We start from the raw sequence: 14,114 nt of genomic DNA, 5'->3' as shown, positions 1-14,114 counted from the left end.
TTGTACTCTATTTTAGCACTTTCATTCACTCATGAATGTATAAAGATTTCAACATAAATGTTAAATATGATACATTCATCACCTTGCATGCATTTTCACCAAATGCCTTGATAAAACCAGATATTCTACAGTTCCTCAAGCCCTAACTGTTTGAATTTCACTATCTCACATCCAGGGACACAAACATATGCAAGCTCATCTGACCCACTGCTCACTTTGAATTTAGTGGCAAGGGTGGTGCACCATCTGTTTGCATCCTTGGACAAGGACAGAATCAAGTGCTTGTCATGTACCATCTAAGTGGGGAAAGTGACTGGGGAGAGAGCTTTTAACTTCGGAGGGGGGGGTGTAGCTCAAACTTTAGGGTTAGGGAAGGGCAGGGATTTTAAGATTAAGGAGTGATAGGGACATTAAGGTTAGGGAGAGGGGGCAGGGATTTTAAGATTAAGGAGTGATAGGGATGTTAAGATTAGGGAGGGGGATGGAGATTTTAAGATTAAAGAGTGATAGGGACATTAGGGTTAGGGAGCAGTACAGGCATTTTAGGTTGTAGGAGCAATCATGGACAAGAGGGGCAAGGAGGTTATGTATAAGGAGTGAGAAAGGGATTTTTTAAATTTAGGGATCAATAGTGACTTTAGGGTTAGGGTGGGTGATGGAGATTTTAGGTTTGAGATCAGGACTTTTGGGTTAGGAAAGGAAAAGGAATTTTAGGTATAGGGAGAGATGAGGGACTTTATGGTTAAGCACTGGGTTGGAGTTTTTAGGGTTATGGTCAGGTTTCTGGTAGGGATAGTGAATGCTATGGAAGATGAGTTACTGGAAGTTAGAGCACTTGCTGAAATGAGTGAGTGTCAGCAAGAATTTGTGTCTCGACATCTTGTAGTAGACACAATAAAAAACAGTGAATAAAACTTTAGCCCTATGCTTTATTATATAACTTAAAAACACTCCACTTGTAGACTGCTTGTAAAATTTGTATGGAAGCCGTGGTGGTACAGCAGTAGCGTTGTTGTTGCCTCAAGGCAGGAGGTTCTCCTGTTCGATTCTTGGCTGGAGTGCCTTCTGTGTGGAGTCTGCATGTCCTCCCTGTGGTCGAGTGGCCTCCGAAAGACATGCATGAATGGGCATGCCTTCGCTGAAGGTTGGGCATCGGGCTGTCAACTCAGCACCATAAAAATCGACTGCCAATCATTAGTGGACCGGAGTTCCACTTTGGCGAACCCTAACCGGGAAAAGCCGAAAAGACAAACAAACAACTATATACAGCAGATCTGAATCGACTATAAAGATTTGAATCTACTCAGTTTTAATATACTTCTCACTCACATGATTTCATGCAAACTGATAGAGCTACTGCAGAACTAGCTAACTTAATTTGCTTGACCCAACTTGTTCTACTAAGCAACCTATAAAACCTCTACTATTTCTGAAAACTGTGTTACCTATGGCAAAAGACAGACCCTGGAATTCATTAAAGGGACTAGTGCAAGCCCTTGTACCCATTACGAGTTATTTTATGATTCAGAGACATGCCAGCTGCAATGAAGAGAGACTTCATTATTAGCAAATCTACATGTCTCTGAATCACAGTTACTACCCTGACAAGCGTATCATCACACACACACACACACACACACACACACACACACACACACACACACACACACACACGAACACACCACCGTCCTCTTATATGTCCCTGATTTGTCTGCCTTGCCCCTATCTACTGGTCCCCACAGTCCCAATATTTAAAATAGTTCAAGTACCATTTCAGCACAAGTGAAATAACAGGCGTATAACTGATTATTATTTCATTTCATGTTCCATTCTTTCCCAGAACTGAGAAGAGACAAACTCATTCACATTAACACTTTACTAGGATAACCAGCTTTGTGGCTAGTGTACCCCCCCCCCACCCCCCCCCCACACACACACAAACACATGCACACACTTCCTGATCCCTGTAATACTTTGTGTCATTACAGTGCAAGTGTAGTATGTCTGAAGGATAATGTTTAACCCCATCCCAAGTGCCATAAGAGTTTAAGTGCCATTATGGCAGAATTGCAATTTCCCTGGAGGCTGGTGTCCCCCTAACCCCTCAGTCACTCTATTGCTGTAAGTACTGTACTGGTATTGAAGATTAAATTAATTCCCAGTGCCTAGTGTTTACTGCCACTCCCCTGCTACTTATACAGATTAGGGTTTTATTATGGCATTGGAGTTTTGAATACTGCCTGGTGGCTAATATTTTCCCCTACCCCTCAATCCCCATACACATGTTGGTATTGTTATGGCACTGTAGTTTAGAGCACTCCCTGGTGGCTACTGTCCCCACCCCCTGATCCCTTTATCAATGTCAGTACCATTATGACACTGGCGTTTAAAATAATCCCTGGTACCTAGTAATTCCCTAACATCCCTATCCCCTTACTGCACTGAATTGTATGCTAATCCCTAGTGCTTAGTGGCTCTTCTACCTCCTGATCCTGTACCACTTTGTTTTTGGTATTTGAACATAGGTTTTTGGCCATGTTCACTACTGTGACATGGTGGGACCAGCTGTGCTGGTTGACACAGCTGAGCAATTTCTTAAATTGCTCATCAAGTGAATGTCTCTCTGGAGTGGGTTATGTGAGAGACAGTACATGGCTAATTAGGATATGCTTGTCAACAAGAGTGTCTCATTAGCATTCAGCACAGCTGTGGAGCCTGTCCTATGTAGTCCTGCATTTTTTCATTCTGGGTCACCATCCAGCACTGTGTTAGGGCCATTTATGAATACAAAATGGTTACCACTATATGGACTTCCGCAGTGGTGCAGCGGTAGCGTTGTTGCCTCAAAGCAAGAGGTTCTCCTGTTTGATTCTCGGCTGGAGTGCAGGGAGTTTCTTCTGTGTGGAGTCCGCATGTCCTCCCCGCAGTTGGGTGGGCGTTTGAGAGACATGTGTAAATGGGCGTGCCTTCGTTGAAGGTTGAATGTCAAGCTGGCACCTCACGTTCGTGAAAATCTACTGCCAATCATTAGCGGACTGTAGTTCCGCTGTGGCGACCCCTAACCGGGAAAAGCCAAAGGACAACAACAACCACTATATGTACTCAAAAGTGTATACATGGCTGTACTTTTCTGAATCACCTACATAAACTTATTAAATATATACATGTCAATGTATGTTTATAAAGTTTTTTGCTGGCATCTTAGTGTGAACTGTATAAACATTCTCATAAATCTGCTGAGACACCTTCATTGTGGTTTTGTTGATAAAGAAGCTGTCACAAAAATAGACATTGATAAACTATTGCTAAACTATCCCAGTCAAAATGCTTATTAACAGCAAGTAACAGTCCTCTACATGCTAATATTGTAACTGACCCTGTATTTGTTACAAAATCCACTTGCAAGAGTTACATTTGACTTGTCACAATTAATATCTAATGAACCTAACAACCTAGTAAACTATAATTTGGAACATGTTAGTGTAGCTCTACACAATGCCAGGAGTCATAACCAAAAATACCCAAAATTGAACGTCTTCTACAACTTGAAAATGTTCATATATGGATGGTTATAGAAATGTGGTGTCAGAGCAATGAAAGCACTCCCTCTATTCCTGGTTATAATGCCTATCATGTCTTCAGGCCCACTGGCAATTGTGTTGGAGAATATGTATTTCTCAAGGATATCATCACCTCATGACAGATTCACTACATTTGAACTAACTACAATTTCATTGCTAGTTATAGAACACCATAAGCACCCCATTTTAAGCATGACAGTTATCTTAACACATTAGCTGAAATTTCAATTAAACCCCTTCTACAGGGAGATTTCAACTGTCCATTAATAGAATGGTTGATATTCCCTGACAATGGCCAACATGCCCAGTACTTCCTTGACATTACAATTTCTAACTCTCTTTTACTTATAGATAACCATCCTACTAGGGTCCCCAGTATCCTTGATTTAATCCTGACAAATATTGTTTTGTCTTCCACCTCTTCTTTTGTATCATGCCATCTTAAATCAGACCATAATTTAGTAACTTTTCCTTTAAAACTGGTGGTACTTCCTCTGTAAATAACTCTGCATTTAGGGCCTTCTCAAAAGCCAGCCTTCTTCAGTTACTTGATGAACAAAACAAATTCTGCTCTACTTTTCCTCTGATGGATTCCTTTGCTAAAGGTGTTATCTATGCCTCTGACATCTATTCCAGCTTAAATAGTTGTATTGTTAAGCCATTCCTTATACGCACCAAATATAAAGAGAAATTTAAGAATACAGAATACAAGTATGAGTAAATGATATAACAATTGAAAGAAACTGCATAATGCTTATTGGTCGCCTCATTCTACCTACCTTAAGATCAAACTTAAACTAACTAAGAGGTTAACAGAACTATTAGGAAGCTCAAAGCTTAGTACGAACTTAAAGTAGCTGAGCCACTAAAATGAAAAAAAAAATACACATCCTTATTTAACCATGTCAGGAACTTAAGAGGCAACACTTAAAATGTTCATTGGTGAACCACAATAATACTATACTCTCTGTCCTAAAGGAAAGGACAGGAAAAGTTGGGGGGGGGGTTGTGTTGGTATAATGGTGAATGTGTTTACGTTAAAGACACAAGGTAGAAGGTATAATTCTCACCTCTGGATGAGAAATTGTCTAGCCTTAAAATGGCTTACAAGAGCCGCTAAAATAGTACATACCTATGAACCTATAATATCCTAGCTAGCACATTTAGTGCAAGTTTTAGTCCACTGACAGCTATATCTATTTCACAGGTTTCACAATCCCAGCTACCCTATTTAGTTAATATGGAACTTGTTTTCTCCACTTTCTCAAAAACTAAGTATTTCATCCATGTTTTATCCTTGTGCCGTGATGACATATCAGGTTGCTTGATTATCAGTGTCAAATAGGGCCATTCTTAACTCGTACTTAACCTCTTTAATCAAGGTTTCTCCACTGGTTACATTCCTGAAGCCTGGAAACCAGCTGTCATAAGGTTGTTTCACAAGATTGGCCCATCCATGGAACCTGTTAATTAAATACTCATTAGTCTCTCTCTTGCCTCATATGTAAAGCTACGTAGTAGATTATCTCAGTCCTCATTAATCTACATATTGAAATCTCATCACTGGACCCTCATTAATTTGGCTTATTTGGCTTTGTCAGAAGAAGGTCCTGTCTCTTTAACCTCTTTAATTTCTTTTAGCAAATTATCAAAAGCAGTGGATAATGGTTTTGCAGTACATACATCATATCTAAGCCAACCCAGGCCTTTGACACTATTCCCCACGCAGGCATTATTGACATACTCTTAAATTTGAATATAAATCCCTTTATTGTGCTGTGGATAACTAACTCATTGTGTGACAAACAAAATGTGGTTAGGGAAGCAGGTGTAACTTTTGAAACTAAAAAAAGTTACCAGTAGTGTAATGCAGGGCTCATTTATTGGTCCTCTCTTCTTTGGCATCTATTTCTTGGACCTTCACTCTTACACTTCTGATCTATTGTTAACTAAGTTTGTAGACAACTATAAATTAGGTATGTTACTCAGTCTTTAACTGATTCCCAATCGCACCAACATGCGTTAGACCATGTTAACAATAGGTGCAAGGGCAGTAGTCTGAAATGAATGTGTGAAGAAATGCAGCATAGTTAATTTTGGTAAACAACACATTTGCCACATACCATATAAGAAATGCACCCCCTCCTCCCAAATCAGACACTCTTCTAAAGAACTTAGGAACACTTGTTAATAGTTCTTTATTATTTGACCATCATGTCTCCAAAGTATTTCAAAAAAGCCTACTGTCTGCTTCAGCTCATTTCCAAAGGCATCTCCACAAGATCCAAAGATCCTTTGCTCTTATCTTATCAGACCCATTATTGAATATTTTGCACCTTTTGGCATGTGTTTGTCTAAATATATCACACAACTTGAAATACCACAGAAATCCATAGCCAAAAAGATCAGTGGCCTCAAAAATCTAGTTATCAGGAGAGGATTTCAGCCATTTATCTGTACTCAGTCTCTTGCAAACTCCCTCCAAGGAGATCTGTATCTAGCCTTTTGAGCTATGAAAGATCCACATCTATTTAAACTCCTATTCCATCACAGAGCTAATGGTGCCTCAAATATTCAGCTAAATGAGCTAAACCTTCATCAACAGATAAATATGACATGTTGGTAGTTACAGTCATAGCCCAACGTGTCCCTAAGTTCTGGAACCACTTTCCAGTACATGCCTCCAAAGTAGTTCAAAAAGCCTGCTATCTGCCTTTTATTTATTTTATTTATTTGTATTTGTTTACCGGGGTAGTGCACTGATCTTAATGGACCACTTGCAGGCACAGCCTGGGTGAATAAAATCACATAAGAAATGAACAAAACATATTTACATTTACAAGGATATGCTAACTGGATATATGTCCATTTTCAGTAGAGGCCTGTGGAGAAAAGCTCCAAGCATGAACAGTGACAAAGTTAACAATATATAAAAGACATGTAAAATCAGAATGCAGAGGTAGCATTGGTCAAAAGAAAAATTATAATAATACAATTTTAAACAATAAAAGTTATACTAAAATTATACTAAACACAATAGTAGGTATGAGCAATACCAAATAAGAGCGAAAAGCCTTTATATTGTATCCTCTTACTATGAAGAAAAGAGTAGTAACTAGATTTGGAGGCATAGGTTAGAGGAGTAGGGATAGGGGTAAGAGCAGGAAGGGGAAAATATATCAGTCTGGGTTAGCACATGGACAAAGCCAATGAGTTTTAAGATGTTCTTTAAGATGTTCTTTAAGATGTTTTTTAAATAGAGAAGTAGAAGCAAGGGTTGATAATTCAGAAGGAAGCTGATTCCAGTTTTTACCTGCTGTGTTTGAGAAGAGTGAGTCACCAGCTTTGTTGCTGGATTTAATCGAGGAAACTAGGAGCATATTAGCAGAGTGTAGTGTAGTCAGATTTTTGTATGGTGTAATCATATTAGTGAGGATAGGGGTGTTGTTGGGGTGGTATAGGATCTTTTGAGTGATAAGTAATTGTTGACAGAGTATATAGTCCTGCAGTTCTTGCCATTCAAGTTGTTTGAGGTTGAGGCAGTGGTGAGTTTTAAAGGGGGAGCAGGTGATGAATCTAGCTATGCTATTATAACAGGTGGAAAGTTTGGAGAGGTTGTTTTTAGATAGGTTAGTATATATAGCAGAGGCATAGAAAAGGGTAGAAATGAGGTGGGTCTGGGCAATAGATTTCCTGGCAGAAGGGGTAAGGAAGGGTTTAATTCTATAGAGGGTACCAATTTTTTTAACTGATTTTATGGTGGAGTTGATGTGGTCATCATAGGTGAGACGATTATCAATTGTTACACCTAGTAGGCGGGTTGTAGTATCTGGGGTTATGTTGGTAGCATTGTTAGAGGTTATAGAGAAGAATGCATTTGGTGATTTAAGAGTTGGAGAAAATAGCAGTAGTTTTGTTTTTTTGGGGTTTAGGAGGAGGTAGTGTTGCATGAACCAGTTTTCAACATTATGAAAAACAGTTTGGGTGGGGGACTAGAGAGAGGCTATATTCTTAGCTGTACAGATTAAGGTGGAGTCATCTGCATATTGAATGCAGGTGGCTTGAGGTATGTTCATGTGCAGATCATTAATAAATAAGGAAAAAAGAAGGGGACGTAAGATAGAGCCTTGGGGTACCCCAATATTTACTGGAAGTAATATAGACAGATTGTTATCCCAAAGTACTGCTTGCTGTCTATTTTCCAGATACGACCTAAACCATTTTAATGCTTGTGGATCGAGAGAATGGGCCTTTAGTTTATCTAGAAGTAGGTTATGGTTAACCATATCAAAGGCTTTTGACAGGTCAATAAAAAGTGCAGAGGAAAACGAGTTATTGTTACGATTTTTATTTATAGAGTCCGTGAAGGATATATATATATATATATATATATATATATATATATATATATATATATATATATATATATATATATATATATATATATATATATCTGGGTCTACTTCATAACATTGAATTATTATACCATTGAACCACAAAACATTGAGACCATAACATCAAAAATTCAGAACAATGAGAGGTTAGAACATCGAAACCACATAACACTGCAAATTTAAATCATCGCATCCCATAACATCAAATGTTACAATGCACAAATTAGTAATACCCCTTCCATTTCAAACATAACTGAACCGACAGACACACTTGTTTCAACATTTCCGCAAGGGGGGGCAATTCCCCTTGCACCCCCCCATACCCCCTGCAAATTAAATATACCAACTCCAAGATTGCACTACAGTGGAGACAAGGTAAATTTCCCATTCCCCACTATATTGCAATCTCCTCTATTTTCCTGACAACATGTACATGCAGACAAAATAAAAACGTACTCGCCTACTCACTTATCCCATCACTTTCCACAGCACTAACATGACTTCTTTCAAAATAATGAATCTATCACTCAAACACAACAATGCTTAACCTTTATCTAATACATTTTTACTATACAACCTGAAAACTTCTCTTAAACTGCAAAACATACCATCTGCCATGTTTGTTTGCTACATACTATGACTTCTTTAAGTGATACCACATCATTAACACTTTAAACCATAACCATGTAACACTTTTGATGATATAAGACTGGATGATTTAAATTTTCATTGTTATGTAATTTCAATGTTCTAAGTTTTCAGTGTTCTGAATTTTCGATGTTATGATCTCAATGTTTTGTGATTCAATGTTATAGCAATTCAGTGTTTTGAACTAGACCCATATATGTATTATATGTATACATATATATATATATATATATATATATATATATATATATATATATATATATATACAAACACACACACACGCACACACACACACACACACACACACACACACATATTTACAGATGCAAGAATATGCTACAGTATTTAGTTCAAGAAGCAGCTAACAGTATCAGAACATGGACGGAAAAATGCAGTTATGCTTAGCAGAACTTTATGGATAAAATGTAGCCATATTGACTGAGATGGCTTATGCTGCATGGATATCAGCATATCATTACATAGAATGGTATGAAGATATTAGAAGGGACAAGTGAGAATAGTTCAAGAAAGGATACCTTGAAGAAAAGATGGAGAAAAGGTGTGAAAGATATGCAGAGGGAAGAGGAGTAGAAAGTAGAAGAAGTGGAAGAGTCAGGTAGGATGAATAAGGAGCAGTAAGTAAGGGGATTTTAAGCTAAAATAAGGAAGGATGAAACAGGGATAAAGGGGTGTGTGAGAGAGCTGAAGGGTTCATGAAATGTGAACTGAGAGAGAGTAGCTGCACTTTGCTTGGGTGAAGAGGTGTTCCTTGAGCTGCTGTCTGAAGTCCAAATACTTCAAGGTAAACCTACATAATTGGATGAGTATTTAAAAAAAAAACCATTAAGGAAAAGTCATCCCTGTCTCTTCCATCTGCTTGGCTCTGCTTACCCTGACAAACACCATTTACCTAATCCTTTACCCATGGGCCCCACTATTGCCATAACACCAGTACAAAAATATATCTCTCCCTTAGTGTTATAAGCTAGAATCTTCAATATACTATATTAAAAAACATTTTGAGCATTCTTCAAAATTTTTCCAGCTCTGACTTGCTTTTCCCTCTCTTTTCATGCTACAAAATCCAGTGGTGTGTGGAAGAACTACTTTTAAAGCCCTATTGTGCATAATCTTTTACATTTGGGATACTCTGCTTTAACTTCTCCACTTATAATCTTGCAAATAACTTAACATATGAATTATTAAAAAAAAAAAAAAAAAAGTCCAGGGAATTTCCAGTACAGTGTCTTTCTGAGGATCCATGGATCATTGCCTTTTCTCCAGTGTTTCTAAGTTTTGACTGTAACTAATATAATACATCAAAGGAATAAACCTTGAAAATACAAATACATTGACAAAGAACCCAGACGACCAAAGGGAACATAAAAGCAATAAATCATAAGGGTAAGAAGCAAGCTGATGGGCAAGACAAAGCAGAAGCAAGTGGTGATGAGTGTAAACTATTTCTTTAATACCCAGTTGACATCAGTTCCTCATCTACAATAAATGAAAATTATTTATTTCAAACCATTGACTGCATGAAGCACTTCACTCATGTTCAAGGTTGTTTACTATCATCTAAGCATTCTTATATTTCAGGTGTGGGTTTTATGTCCCTGCTGTGTAATATCAGATAATTAGCACTACCTGACCATATACCTAGTCAGCAGAAAATTAGCTAAGTTTTCCTGTCTTTACTTGTACAGAAGTACAAGTGAAATAATGCCTGAAACAATTCTGTCCAAGAAACCCATTTCAATAACTATGCAAAATAAATCCATCTTACAGTTACCATTATAAATTCATGAATTTATTGTTGAAAATAATTTTCTTTCTTTCAAGAAAAAGTGTACTTAAGTTCTTATTCAATGCTATATCAGGTGGCCTTGAGGGCTACTATTACAATTAACAGGCTGGACAATGTTTCCTTCAACGGATCCCTCTTATCCTGACACCAGCACTGTTCAATAACCTGTAGGAGAGCCAAGAGTTACAGAAAAAAAGAAACAAATATTAAGTCAGAAGTGAATGCAATGTGACTCCATTTTCTATGCCATTTTTCCAAAACCATTGTAACCTTTTTGGGCTCAGCCCAGACATTGTGCAGCTCCATTAAAAGAATGTGTATGTGGTCGGCCATACTCAGGATAGCCCATTTTGGCATGTCTAAGTCTGCTTATTATTTTTGTCTGATTCTAGTGCTATCATTTACTCTGTATGTATCTACATGTATTGATGTAATGAAATAATTGCATTTCATTCACTCTTTATATCCAAATGAAATGTATTTTATCTACGTGATCTAACATACTGTAGGCTTATGACTAGTACACCTTTATGTCTTTACATGCTTTCAGCACATGAAAATTATATCTCCATGCCCAAGCCTAGCACAATGTGGGCTCATGAAAATGGCACTTCATGATAATTATCAGTTAACTAGTATGTACCAAAAATATACACATATGGCCAAAAGCATAAACAATGTCAGATGGTCCCCAACCTGAAAATAGATTGGTTATGAATGCCCAGTGTGAGCTATCAGCCTCTTTTGCATGAGAAACGTCTGCAGCTTGCTAAGTTATGCTCATATCATCTCATCTCATTTTCATTTTCTTGAATTAATGTACCTCACCAACTTATATGTTCACCCTTTCAAAGCACAGGCTGAACGCAAATGCCATTCTAGTCTCCAAAACTATTGCCCTTGTTGCTGACATTTCTAAGTAATCTTGTGTATATTTTATATATTTTTGTTAAAGTCCCATATTTGTTATGCCATAGAATGATGGTTTCCATCCTATATGTGAATGAAGGCTGGCATATGTTAATCCCTAAATTCATTAATGTTCAAATTCTTTGTGAAACCCAATTAACTTTGTTCCTCATTAGTTGTCATCATAACAGTATGTGTCAAAAATCATATTATACAGTGCGATCTCAGCAGACATGAAAAACGTTTACTCTGATTGGCCAATCATTGTAAATCCAAAGCAACTAATGGAGAAGTCCGGGCCGCTAACGTATCATGCAGCAGCGACTGCAAAACATGTAAACAGTACAGAAAACACACCAAAGCATCACACAACAAGCTCAAAAAGCATCAATGAAACTGTAAACATCTTCATAAATATATTGTAAGGCAAGGTTATGCAACCCTGGGAAAAGCGGAACTAGTCACAATAGTCTGACTTCACTAAACACCACATAGTTTTCTATCAAGAGGTCTTGCAAATGTCGACAAATTTGCAGACTGTAAAATATTATTTACATGTAAAATATAAAGTGTTCTGTATGCTAATAAACCATACCCCTGAAATGTCCGTAACTTACACTTAAGTTTAAGTTCTGTCATTCTCGACCTCTAGTAAAACTGCTAACTTTTGCAGGAAAGGTAATGATAACAATAACCAAAATTAAATTGGTAGATTTTTTACATAAAAAATGTATATTGATTAACATTATAAAATGTGATCTTGTCAAAGACGGGAAACATGCATGCTGATTAGCCAATGCAAGCAGCCTTCACATTGTAAATCCAAAGTAAGTGATTAAGAAGTCCGGCAGCTAAGGTATCATACAGTGCTGACTGCAAATGATGTAAACAGTACACAAAACATCTCAGTAGCACTCTAAGACACACAAAACCATTCTACAACACCAAACCTTATTTTATCATCATTTAAAAAGAAAAAAAAATGAGCACTGTAATAAAGTATTGTAAAGCACCCGACACTCATCTCCAGCTTCCTAACCTACTGTACTCTTAAAAAGCAATATAAACCCTGCAGACACACCTTACCAGCAACCACAATACACATAGTAAGTCTTCTACTACTAGAAACTATATTTTACAATTAAAACAAACACCGAACACCACACACTCCTGTTTGATTACATCCCTTCACAAACATGTACAAGCCTTCTTAAACAGAAACATTATAAAGTGACACACAAAAAGTGCCAAAAGGAAATACCACAAAAAAAAATTGAAAGTAAACTTTGATTTAATAACTGATAGAGAAATGGAAGAACTATTTGACAACGTACCAGAAGCCATGATGAAACAGTCAACAAGCAAGGAAGTTCTCCAACTACAAGAATAGGAAGTACTACAACATAACGTCCCATAGACAAGACAACAATGTGAGAACTTATTCACTTCAGAAAGGTAAAAAAATATTTCAAACCTATATCACACAGAAACCTAACAAAAGACATGCAGAAAAAACACCTGAAGAAATAGCAATACTAGAATTGGAAAAAAAAGAACCAAGTACAAGAAAACAAACACAGTGGGCTATAAACATATTTCAAAACTGGCAAAAACAAAAAAAACTACATCATAGACTTCCACAGTATTACATCAGAAAACGTAAACACAGTACTTAGAGAATTCTACACTACAGTACGAAACAGAAAAGGAAAAGAATATGTAATAAGTGCATTTGTATCCCTACATGTAGGATTCAACAGATATATAAACAACCCACCATTAAGTAGAAAGATTAACATAATTACAGATATACTTCTAACAAATGCAAATAATGTATTTAAATCAATAATTAAAAATTACAGAAGACAAGGAAAAGATACACCACCACCCATTATCAATACAAGAAATAACACAACTAAGAAACAGCCAAGTACTTTCCCCAAACACAGTAGACGGACTCGTAAGAAAAGTCTGGTTTGATATACAGTTACACTTCGCACAACGTGGGAATGAAGGAGTACGATCCCTCACAGAAGACAGTTTTACAATAAACAAAGATACAGATGGCACAGAATATGTAACAAAAAATGTTAACGAACATACAAAAAACACAAAGAACATTATGATGTTACAAAACATTTGCTAAGAGGATTCAGGTTTGAAAACCGCACAGACCCTGTATGTCCTGTAAAAAGTCTCAAAAAATACTTATAAAAAAAGTCACTTTATACAAAAGAACTGTTTCTCCACCCAAAAAGACATCGACAACATGTACTTGACAAAATAGAAACATGGTACTCAACATAACCTATGGGAATAAATTATCTTTCAAAAATGTTACCAGAAATCTGCAAACTAGCAAACCTATCAAAAAAATACACAAACCACTCCTTAAGAGCAACATTAATAACATTGCTCTCACAATCAGGAATAGAAGCATGACACATAATGACTGTTACAGGTCCTAAAAGTGAAACATCACTACGATCATATTACCAACCATCAGTAGATGAATTCAAAACATGGGGAAAAATAATCTCTGGAACACAACAAGAAACACCAAAAAATCCAATAAACGAAGATAATATCAATAATACAACAGACTACACACCAAGAAAAAAAAAATGATCACCATAACACAGGGCATTCATACCTTGAAAATGAATCAGAAAAACCACAAGACAAACAACAGATAATAAATTATGGAACAATAAACATCTACAACATAGAAACCCAACAAAATAAGTAAATAAATTTATACTTGTATATAACTAA

This window comes from Protopterus annectens, chromosome 7.part0 (assembly GCF_019279795.1).
Source record: "Protopterus annectens isolate FY-2018-M chromosome 7.part0, PAN1.0, whole genome shotgun sequence".
NCBI classification, from domain to species: domain Eukaryota; kingdom Metazoa; phylum Chordata; order Ceratodontiformes; family Protopteridae; genus Protopterus; species Protopterus annectens.
The sequence above is the reverse complement of the archived record's forward strand: the minus strand, read 5'-3'. Positions refer to the sequence as shown.